The sequence below is a fragment of the Sardina pilchardus genome, chromosome 20, assembly GCF_963854185.1.
Source record: "Sardina pilchardus chromosome 20, fSarPil1.1, whole genome shotgun sequence".
NCBI classification, from domain to species: domain Eukaryota; kingdom Metazoa; phylum Chordata; class Actinopteri; order Clupeiformes; family Clupeidae; genus Sardina; species Sardina pilchardus.
Window position 1 is genome coordinate 3,023,200 of NC_085013.1, and position 12,402 is coordinate 3,035,601.

Sequence of the window (12,402 nt, forward strand, 5' to 3'; positions counted from 1 at the left end):
TTTTTAATTGAGTATGCTTCCATATTTCATTGGGATACACTTTCATCAGTTTGACTAAATCAGTGTTAACTTACTCGAGCATGAGCAGAGATGAAAAGGAGAGTCCAGTCTTGTACTCGCCCTCCTCGGGGGCCTCTATATTTAGAGTACGCAGTGCTATGGCCAGCAGGGGACAGCCATGGCAGGTGACCAGACTCTTAACAGTACACAGCCATGCTTACAGACCTGCGGTGTCGGTTGGCTACAGGAGGCAAAACCCAGCCCAGCTCGGCACGTTTAAGGAATGTTGGTTCGGGCGTGGGTCTGGCCCAGGTCTGTTCCTGGTGTCGCGCTTGGTGGGAAATCACCCAGTTGGCACCCAAACATGTTTCCCTGTGTTCTGGTATTGGCATGGAATTAACACACACACACACACACACACACACACACACACACACACACACACACACATCCTTGATCCATGTGCTATTTTACAGCACACATAGACACACATGCACACACAAACACACACACACACACACACACACACACACACACACACACATAGACACACACACATTGGTGTGTGTGTCTACGTGGCGCAAAACCATCAAATAAATTAATAAATAACACTGCACTGCATTTTTGACTAATCATGGGGAGAACTTAAACTTGTGACACAAAGACAAAGGTCTGCTGTGTAGGACAGCCTCAGGGTGCCTCATTTGTTCTCTTCACACACATATACACACACACACACACACACTCTCTCTCTCTCTCACACACACACACACACACACACTCACACACACATCCCCTGCAGCTGTGTCCCAGTTTGCCCTGAAGAAGGATGGCGTAGGCCAGGCAGCGGTGGCATCGGAGGCCAGGGCCAGGACCAGCGGGGGCAGGCTGACAGGCTCCCAGCTGCAGGGGGAGGAGGCAGGCCGGAGGAGGGCCCCCGCGCCCGCTATAGCGTTCTCCTTCCTGGACACACGGTCGCCGTGGTGGTGGTGGTGGTGGTGGTGGTGGTGGTGGTGGTGGTGGTGGATCTATGGGGGCCTGATGACAAATTGCCGGTAATTTCCAGCGACTGGCCAGACGGGGGACAGGCAAAGAGAGAGGCAGCAGCCGTGAGAGCCAAAACAGAATTGCCGTGATTAAGGCCATTTTTCTCTTTTCACGATGAGTGCGCATTACTGTCGCCTCCCTACACACACCCAACCCTACAGTGTGTGTGTGTGTGTGTGTGTGTGTGTGTTTCTGTGTGTGTGTGTGTGTGTGTGTTATTGGTCTGTCTAAACCTCTGTCTCTCTTTTTTTCTTTGTACAAGTGTGTGTGTATGTGTAAGTGTGTGTGAATATATGAGTTGGTACACATGGACTGAAACATATGGGAATACAGAATTAGTGTAAAATGACTCACAGGGGAGATGAAAAAAGACTGGGGACTTACTTTTCCTCCGATACCAAATTTAATTAGGGTAGGAGAAGGGGCACATGCAGAGGTCATTAGAGCTGGTCCTGCACACCCCATTCAGCCATATTTTAATTATATCTCCCATTAACGAGTGTGGAAGAGTCCAGCAGAGGCCGGATAATTAGGGATCAGGAAGTCGAGCTGTGAATGGACCCTTCAGTGGCGGTGCGTTCATGACAAGGCGGCGTCCGTTTTTATGGACTGGTTTATGTCCGGCTCCGAGTCAATAGATTCGCTGTCAGTCTGTCGAAAAAACATAATGGACAACCCTGGGCACTTATTTATTTATGTTCCCACTCTCTTTCTCTCTCTCTCTCTTGTGCTCTCTCTCTCTCTCTCTCTATCTCTCTCATATCTTCTATTGCTCATTTCCTCCCTCTCTCTCTCTCTCTCTCTCTCTCTCTCTCTCTCTCTCTCTCTCTCTCTCTCTCTCCCCCTCGTTCTCATTTTCCATCGCTCTTGTTCTCCCACCCTCTTATGTGTAGTATGAGTAAATTACTTATGGTAATAATGATTTTTCCCCACTGTAATTAAGGGTCAGTGAACCACCTCATGCCTCTCTCAGGCTGTTAGCTTCCACATTAACTGCTGGAGGTGCTCACTGTAATAAACGCACCAAATGGGGGGAGAGCTGTGAGCCAAGGGAGCCCATTCCAACGATAGTCATTGTGGGGGGAGACATGAAATACATTTTCTTTTGGAGAAAGTGACAAATCTTGAATAATGACTGTCGTTGCATAAACGCCCTTAATTAATCATTCACAGCCTGTACCATTCTGGTGCCAACTACGAAGTGTATTGCAAACAACAACTTGAATTACTGTAATGAAATATTGCATATTTAGTCATTGTCATCAGATGCTGTCAAACAAAATAAGTTCAACTTAAACAAAAGTTGTGTGTGCGAGCACCTAACTGTATAACATCAGGAATGTCGAAATATTTAAGCTACCATGCCAAGCGCTATCGGATATCTTAGTGCAGTGTGAGAACAAAGGATAGAACCATCTCTGTGTACAGCAGCCATGCCACTTTTAGAAAGCTGTTTAACAGAAGCCCTCAGCTCTGTCTCGGAGAAGATAGGGGTCACATCTCCTGACACGAGTCTCCTGACAGATATCTCCTTAGGCATTTGTTCTATCTGGCGCCCTTGTAGTCTCTCTCCACTCTCCTCCTCGCAATACCACTCAACTTCAAGCCGTGAGTGAAAACTTCATTGTGGATTCTCCAGTGGCCACCACAGCACATCCCCTTCTTCTTCTCCTGCATTATTTTTGTTATCATTTCCAAAGCCCACAAGGCAGAGATCGCGGTGGGTTAGACCACGGTGCAGGACCCGCCTCCTTGGATGGGCCAATCAGCTTGGCGCTGTGCCCGCCGTCCGACGCTTTCCTCCCGTGGTCGTGTTCCACTTTCATCTGTTCTCTTGATGCCCTTGATCATCCGCTCCTTATACACGTCTCACTGTCAGGACCACGTAGAGATGCACAGGTTGTTACGGTATCATCTGGTGTGCAAATCGAGTGAACCGGACAATCTGCTCCAATAAATCATTGTTCTTTTCCCTATGATTTCTTCTTTTGTGCAGTGTCTCAATCTTACAAACTGGTGTCGTGTCTGGGAATAAGGGGTTGTAATTGTTATGTGTACAATGATTGATTGTCTGTATTGCAATGTATGTTATGTTGTATGTATGCCCATTGACTTTCCATGGACTGGGGGAACCCTGTGTTTAATAAGGAAGTGTGCTTGGTGACATAGGGCTGATTGACTGTTTGCCAGCCAGACGTATGCAATTGGGACTGGGCTGGTGGGCAATCAGCTAAAGACACTTAGATTGGCTGGCTGCCTGATAAATACGGCCAGACACTTCGGGAAGGAGAGCGGGGTGAGGAGACGCACCGTGTTGGGGGAACGCGGCGGTTGTGCATGTCTTTCAGTAGCCCTGGACCTGTGCCCTGGCGATCGCCGACAGGAGGACCCGGTGTGGACGTTCGCTGCAGGAGGACCCGACGTGGACGATTGCTTGCCCGATACACTCCTCCTAAGGAACGTTGGAATTCTACGTGAGTGGCTGGGGCTAGCTACGGGCTTGGATGGTTGCTCAGTGTTTGTTTACCTCCTTTCCAGGCAGCGGTTCCTCGAGATGGTGATCGGTCGATCTACTGGTGGAGCAACGAGAGACAACGAGACTACGCGATCGTACTACATCTGAAAGGAAAGTAACTGTGCCTGCTGTTATGTGTGTGTGGATTCTGCTGTGATTTTGCCGGTGTTTTGGCCCTGAGAATCCTCTCTGCCTCCTCCAGACGATTCGCTGCCGGATGTGTGGACTTCCTGGTTGACGTCACGACCAGCTGACTGATCCGGAGTGGGAGCGTTCGGGAGGAGCCGCTTTGTGCGTTCCCGCTGCCGCAAGAGCGCGTTGGACGGTTGGTGGACAATTGGGAGTCACTGCAGACAGACTTCGGGTTATATCCTGTGGAAGGGTGGGTTATTTGGGTTGAGTGTTTGCTTTTGGGGGTCTAGCAGTAAGCTGTGGCAGAGCCAGCTGACCCCCCAGAATTGTATTTTGCTTTCCTTGTTTGTATGTCTTTTGTAGCCTTTTCCACATAGACTGTAGAGGGCTGTAGCAGTGGGCCATATTACACTGGGGAGTTGCTGGTTTATTAGTGCTGGCCATGTGTGGGGATTCTGGCCAGAGTGTGTTGCAGTGTAATGTTGCTCTGTGATGAGATGTATCCTGTTCTATACTAAGAGCCCTTTTGGTCACGTGTGTGCCTTAATGCAAATGATTTGTCTATGCTATGAACTGCTGTGTTTTGCTGTGATTTACCCCTGCTGCGGATGGACTGTTGAGAGTGTTGTGGAGGCCTTAATAAATAACTGTTAAACTGTATTACGGTCTGGTTGTCTATGGTCTGGGGGTCCTAAAAAATGTTCCTGTGGGGGACAGTCTGGTGACGGACGGAATAGGTCTATTCTGGGGTGGTGAATCCCCCCAAAGCAAAGTGGTTGTTTGGCCACGACAAATTTGGCGTAGTCGGCGAGGACCCCTATTACCATAGCAACATGAGTGACCAGGAAGGAGAACCAAATCCAGGGCCAGCGCCGCAGCAAGTAGGGGCGGTTCCAGGTTTTTTCCCCTGGTTTGCCGGGGGCCCATGGATCCCAAAGTTCGGGGCAGATAAATGTGAGCAGTTCGGTGAGTGGAAAAGGAATATTGAAGTTTGTCTAAGAGCCTTAACACTTAAAAATGAACAGGAAGTTGATTTAGTAGTGGGGGCACTAGCAGGGGAGGCCAAAAGAGAAGTGGATCTCTTAAAGGTTGAGGAAAAAGACACTGCCAGTAAGATCCTCGTGTTTTTAGAACGGTTATATGGGCATGAGGCTAGCCTAGCAGAGTTAAGGGGGAACTTTTTTACGTGCAAGCAACATTCTGGGGAAGGGGTGGGCTCGTTCATTCTGCGTCTCCGTGAGTGTTACTCTAGGTGGAGAGTGAAGGAGCCAACACCGGGGGAAGACGAGGACACCTTACGGAGCCAACTGGTGACCGGTCTGCTGATGGGCCCAGCCAAGCGGGAACTTCAACGCATGATCCGGCGGACCCCCGGCCTTCCCTTTGCTGAGGCCTGCAAAGAAGTCCGGGAAGTGGAGAGGGAAGGCAATGCGGAGGAGAGTCCAGATGGAGTAAGTGCCCGCCAGACATATGTCCCACCGTCACGTGCCCGTGATGCGCCCCCTGGTGACACTTCAGCTCAGCCAAACGAGTGGCGGGCCACCCTAAAGGAGGAGCTCTTCCAGGAGCTTCGCGAACAGATCCAGGGGCTCCGCGTCTCCCTGTTGGGAGAGCTGCGAAAGTGGACCACAGCCAGAGGAGGAGAGGCGACGACCTCCGCTGACCCTTCGAGGAGACGACAACGGCAGAGTTCCGGAGCAGTGGCCCGTTGGGATGAGCAAGGGAGGCCCATCTGTCTGCACTGTGGGAGACCTGGGCATATGCGCAGAGAGTGCCCAGATCGACAGTCGCCACCACAAGATCCTGCAGCCTCCATCCGTGCTGTTCTACCAACCGTGGGACAAGGAGGAACAGACTTCCCCATGCGGCAAGCCCTTGTCGGAGACAGCCCTCAAGTACAGGTGCTGGCTGCGGGTCGTCCAGTGACCTGCATTATTGACACTGGCTCCCAAGTCACCCTCTTTAGCAAAACCCTGTTTGAGCGCAGTGTGCAAGGTGTTAAGATGCAGGATGCAGCTGAACTCCCCTGGCTCGCTCTGAAAGCAGTGAACGGGCTGGAGTTGCCTTATGTGGGGTATGTTATGCTGGACTTCACCGTAGCTGGAGTGGTCATCCCCCAGCGGGGAGTTGTCATTGTTGAAGACCAGCATCTACCAGCATCGTATGGAATCTTGGGCATGAATGTGATACAGCACTGCTGGAGGGTCCTGGAAGAACGTGGCGGGGCACATCGCTCGCTTTTTGTGTCTACACTTTCCATACCTGCCCAGACCGCCTGGAACCAAGCGTTTGCTACTTGCCGGAGGGTTCAGGTAGCCAGAGGCAGCCTAGAGGAGCCCCCTACAGCACAGGCACGCACCACAGGACCATCCGTGCTGCAGCCTCAATCCGAGAGTGTGGTCTGGGCCGAGGTGCCCCGGGGTCAGCTGCAAGATGGAGACCAGGTCCTCATAGAAGATTTCCGAGGGGGCCACCAGGAATGGTGCGTTGGCCGGGTCCTGACCAAGGTACAGGGTGGCCGGGTACCACTCCGTGTGTGCAACCTCCACACCTACCCCGTGGAGCTTCCCATACGCCGCCCACTGGCCAGCGTTGAAAAGGTCGACCCGGATGCCGTGCAGCTCCCCAATGAGTTGGTGCTGCGTCCTCAGGGAGAGCGGGTCATTGAGGTCGAAGTCCGCCCGGTCAGACACGCTCTGCCACAACATCTGAGTGCCCTGGGGGAGCAGGGAGAAGGCTTGACGCCCGAAGAGCAGCAACAGTTGTGCAGCATGCTGGAACGGTGGCAGAGGGTCTTTGCGAGAGACGAGGAGGATTACGGCAAGACCGATGCCGTATACCATCACATCCCAACCGGAACTGCTGCGCCTATCCGCGAGCGCTATCGCCCGGTCCCTCCTAGCCTGTACCCAGAGATGAAGGAGCTGCTGCGAGGGATGTTGGAGGGGGGCGTGATCTGTGAAAGCTCCTCTCCCTGGGCAGCCCCCGTCGTCCTTGTGCGGAAGAAGACTGGAGCCTGGCGGTTCTGTGTGGACTATCGGCGCCTCAACGACGTCACCCACAAGGACGCCTATCCCCTACCCCGGATAGAGGAATCTCTGACTGGCTTGAAGGGGGCTGCCTGGTACTCAACCCTCGACTTGGCCAGTGGGTACTGGCAAGTGGGGGTGCACCCGGACGACCGAGAGAAGACTGCCTTTGCCACACCCATGGGTCTTTATCAGTTTGAGCGGATGCCCTATGGGTTATGTAACGCCCCAGCGACTTTTCAGAGGTTAATGCAGCGTTGCCTAGGTGACAAGGTGCATGACTTCTTGCTTATATACCTGGATGATGTGATTGTGTTTTCACCTGATTTTCCCTCTCACCTAGACCACCTGGAGCAGGTGTTCGCTCGGCTGGAGGCCCATGGGTTGAAGCTGCAGCCAACAAAGTGTAGTCTTTTCCGGCGTTCGGTGAAGTACCTGGGCCACGTGGTCGGCAAGGGTGGAGTGTCCACTGACCCCGAGAAGACCGTGGCCGTGCAAGACTGGCCTGTTCCCACCACGGTTAAGGAGGTAAGGGCCTTTCTGGGGTTCGTGGGCTATTATAGACGCTTCATACCTGGCTTCTCCAGGCAGGCAGCAGCTTTACATGCCTTGCTGAAGGGTGTCCCTGCGGCATCACGGGCAAAAGTTCAGTGGACTGAAGAATGCCAGGTTGCCTTTGAAGCCCTGAAGGGGGCCCTACTGAAGGCCCCAGTGCTTGCCTATGCTGACTATGCTCTGCCGTTCCGCCTTTACACGGACGCCAGCCTCCAGGGCTTGGGGGCAGTCTTGTCTCAGGTGCAGGGGGGTAAAGAGAGGGTCATAGCGTACGCTAGTCGTAGCCTACATGACACTGAAAAGAATGACCGTAACTATAGTGCCTTCAAGTTGGAACTGCTGGCTCTTAAGTGGGCTATAGTGGAAAAGTTCAAGGACTATCTATGGGGCATGAAGTTTACGGCATTCACTGACCATCGACCCCTCCTGCACCTGAAGACAGCCAACCTAGGGGCGGTGGAACAACGTTGGGCGGCTCAGCTGGCTTCCTTTGACTATGACCTACAGCATAAACCTGGGGTGGAACATCGAAATGCAGATGCCCTCTCTCGGCAGCCCCGGCCAGCTGTGGTGGGGGAAACCAGGGCCTGGGAAGGGACTGATTGGGCCGGGCAGCAAGGGCAAGATCCAGTGCTGGCCCAGGTCAGACAGTGGCGGTTGTCCGGGGCAGTGCCAGACGCAAGGGCTTCCAAGGACCTACCGGTGGCCACTCAAGAGCTGCTCAAGAGCTGGGAAAGACTGGAAGTTCGGGAGGGGGTGTTGCTGTACCGCGCACCTGAGGAGGACTCTTCCACTGTAGTGGTTCCGCAGGCCCTGCGGCAGGCTGTGTGGAGAGACTACCATGAGGCGCTGGGGCACGCTCGGGGCAAGCGGTTGCTGATGGCGCTCCAGCTTCGGTTCTTCTGGCCTGGGCTGAGAAAGGATGTAGAGGCCTGGGGGACAGGGTGTCCGACATGCCTTGTTGGTTCACCTGGTCGCAGTGAGTACCCACCCTTGTGCAGTATTGAAACGTGCTATCCGTGGGAAGTTCTGGCAGTCGACTTCTTGTCACTGGGGCGACCTGCAGATGCACGGCCATATGTATTGGTAGCAGTCGACTTGTTCTCTCGTTATGCCTTTGCAGTTCCTACAAGAGACCAGACTGCGGAGACGGCCGCCCGGTGCCTGTGGAAGGAAGTGTTCCAGCGGTATGGCTGCCCCGAGAGGCTGCTATCGGACCAGGGCCCAGCTTTTGAGGCTGACCTCACTCGAGAGCTGTGTAAGACTTACGGGTGCAAGAAGATCCGCACCACCCCCTATCGGCCCCAGGGAAATGGGGCCTGTGAGCGCTGGAATGGGACTCTACTGGGCCTCCTGAATACCCTAGCGCCTGCCGAGCAACAGAGATGGACTGAGCATCTGCCTGACCTAGTACAGGCCTACAATAGCACCCCACACAGCAGCACTGGGCTGGCGCCATTCTTTGTCCTTTTTGGTCGCCATCCTCGACTCCCTGTGGACCAGGCATGGGGAGTGGACAACAGCGACAGGGGGCAGGGTGGTGTAGAGTGGCTACAGGAACATCGGCGTAGGCTGACAAGGGCCATCCAGGAAGTCCAGAAGCAAGCTGGGCAGAGACAAGAGCAGGATCAGCGACGACATCAACGCCGGCTGAGGGCGCTGCCCTTAGTGCCCGGAGAGCGTGTGCTGGTACGGAACTTCCGAAGGCGAGCCCGTGGCAAAATGGGTCCATACTGGGATCCCCGACCCCAGGTAGTGGTTAGACGGCCGGGTTCGCAGGGGCCTGTGTACCAGATTCGTCCCGAAGGCCAAGAGGGACCGCTCCGTACTCTCCATCGCCGTCACCTCCGAGTCTGTCCACCTGGATGTGAACTACAACCTCCGGAGACTGCAGGTGAGCGAGGGGGAGGGGAAACGCATAATCCAGGTTTGGGTGGGAGTGAGCCGGGGCGGGGGTGGCCAGGGCAGCTCCCCTTAGAGAACCCTCAGGTAGTACCCCCTGTGCTGGTGCCGCAGAGGCCGGTGGCTCCTCCGAGGCCTGTGGAGGCCGAAGGAGACCTCCTTCCACAGTTAGATGGGGGGGAAGGTGTTGATCCAGGTCAGGATCCCGTCAGCCCTCGGAGATCTCATAGGGCAAACCTGGGGAAATTACCTGGTCGGTATTTGGACTAGATGGTCGGGACGACCATGTTTTAATGGGGGGGAGGTATCATGTCTGGGATAGGGCAAACCTGGGGAAATGATCTACTTGGTATTTGGACTAGATGGTCGGGACGACCATGTATTAATGAGGGGGAGTGTCGTGTCTGGGAATAAGGGGTTGTAATTGTTATGTGTACAATGATTGATTGTCTGTATTGCAATGTATGTTATGTTGTATGTATGCCCATTGACTTTCCATGGACTGGGGGAACCCTGTGTTTAATAAGGAAGTGTGCTTGGTGACATAGGGCTGATTGACTGTTTGCCAGCCAGACGTATGCAATTGGGACTGGGCTGGTGGGCAATCAGCTAAAGACACTTAGATTGGCTGGCTGCCTGATAAATACGGCCAGACACTTCGGGAAGGAGAGCGGGGTGAGGAGACGCACCGTGTTGGGGGAACGCGGCGGTTGTGCATGTCTTTCAGTAGCCCTGGACCTGTGCCCTGGCGATCGCCGACAGGAGGACCCGGTGTGGACGTTCGCTGCAGGAGGACCCGACGTGGACGATTGCTTGCCCGATACACTCCTCCTAAGGAACGTTGGAATTCTACGTGAGTGGCTGGGGCTAGCTACGGGCTTGGATGGTTGCTCAGTGTTTGTTTACCTCCTTTCCAGGCAGCGGTTCCTCGAGATGGTGATCGGTCGATCTACTGGTGGAGCAACGAGAGACAACGAGACTACGCGATCGTACTACATCTGAAAGGAAAGTAACTGTGCCTGCTGTTATGTGTGTGTGGATTCTGCTGTGATTTTGCCGGTGTTTTGGCCCTGAGAATCCTCTCTGCCTCCTCCAGACGATTCGCTGCCGGATGTGTGGACTTCCTGGTTGACGTCACGACCAGCTGACTGATCCGGAGTGGGAGCGTTCGGGAGGAGCCGTTTTGTGCGTTCCCGCTGCCGCAAGAGCGCGTTGGACGGTTGGTGGACAATTGGGAGTCACTGCAGACTGACTTCGGGTTATATCCTGTGGAAGGGTGGGTTATTTGGGTTGAGTGTTTGCTTTTGGGGGTCTAGCAGTAAGCTGTGGCAGAGCCAGCTGACCCCCCAGAATTGTATTTTGCTTTCCTTGTTTGTATGTCTTTTGTAGCCTTTTCCACATAGACTGTAGAGGGCTGTAGCAGTGGGCCATATTACACTGGGGAGTTGCTGGTTTATTAGTGCTGGCCATGTGTGGGGATTCTGGCCAGAGTGTGTTGCAGTGTAATGTTGCTCTGTGATGAGATGTATCCTGTTCTATACTAAGAGCCCTTTTGGTCACGTGTGTGCCTTAATGCAAATGATTTGTCTATGCTATGAACTGCTGTGTTTTGCTGTGATTTACCCCTGCTGCGGATGGACTGTTGAGAGTGTTGTGGAGGCCTTAATAAATAACTGTTAAACTGTATTACGGTCTGGTTGTCTATGGTCTGGGGGTCCTAAAAAATGTTCCTGTGGGGGACAGTCTGGTGACGGACGGAATAGGTCTATTCTGGGGTGGTGAATCCCCCCAAAGCAAAGTGGTTGTTTGGCCACGACACTGGCATGAATTTCAGCAATGTTGTAGAAGTCTGAACTAGAGAAAGCTGTCTCCAGGGATATAGCATCAGCTGCAATATAGCCATATAGTACATACTCTGTTGAATAAGAAATAAAGTCTATTTTCTAAAGTCTATCCCTAACTTGATCTTGAGGGTCTTATTACCTGAGTAATGATTCACTCATTATTGATATACATAGGCTACTAATGACAAGTTGTTGATGCTGTATTTTCTCCATCGTAATGTTTTTAATAATGGTGCCATTGTTCTCTGTCACTAACTAGAGTGGCTGCATGTATCAAAGAACACGCTGCAGCTTTGAACTTGTCTTTGAGTCATCTTTGAAGACTGAACCTTTTTTATCATTTATATTTATATATATATAAAAAAAGCCATACAGAGGAGAGCATGTGTTACTATGAAATAAGATCACAGCTGTGATCTGATTGCAGGTGCAAGTTGATTCTGAAGATGAGGGAAATTGCTTTTGTGAATAGATGCCAAAATATGAATCTTCTTTTGATTTCATATTGCAGTGCTACAAGTGAAAGTAAAAAAACACAGGTTCTCCCTGACTCAAGAAAAAGCTGTGTTTCAAACTAATATCCATCCCCGTCTAATATAGACAGACCCTGTCCAAAAGCTTTTTTTTTTTTTTAATCACGAACATCAACCATTTAGTGGCAACCACCTGTAAATTCTTTTTAACATCAGCCATTCAAAAACCTGGGTTGTTCCCAGTTTTCATTGTTTTTTTTTGTATTTTTTTTAAAGTAATTTTCTGAGTGATGTCTTCCAACCTTGATGCCTTCCTTCTTCTTTTTCTTTCTTTCTTTCTTTTTGCCTCAGTGGCTTTGAGGAGCCTCCATTCTGTCCCAACGGAGGCCATTGCACTGCATGGGTGAGGTGGGAAGGGGGGTTGGTTCCTGGCAGGGCTCTCTCTTGTTCGCTCATTTATATTTCAGAGGAGAAACCTAAACCTGGCATTAATACTAATATGGGCATAATTAGGTTGACATTCCCAGTGAGATGGCGCCAAATTTATCTTTATTTCAGCTGGACCGCCCACAGGTTTTCCTTAGCGGACTGGCTCCCTATCTCATGGCTTTGGGAATAGCACCTGTTATAATGGGGCGCAGATAGTGAGCACGTGCCTGTCAAAATAAGAGGTTTTGGAATGTGGGGGGGTGTAAATGATTTTTATGGATGGTTTAATGTCTCATTCAGGGCTTTTTATTTACCATTCACTGCTGTTCAGACCATGAATAATTAATGAGCCCCCCGAGTACTAATTAGGGCCATTTCCTGTACAAAAGTACAGGGAAAGCGTTCCCGAAATGAAATCATATTTTACATTTAGTTATTGCTGCCTTTGTTTACTAGCTGCTTGTCTTCGTGGTAAG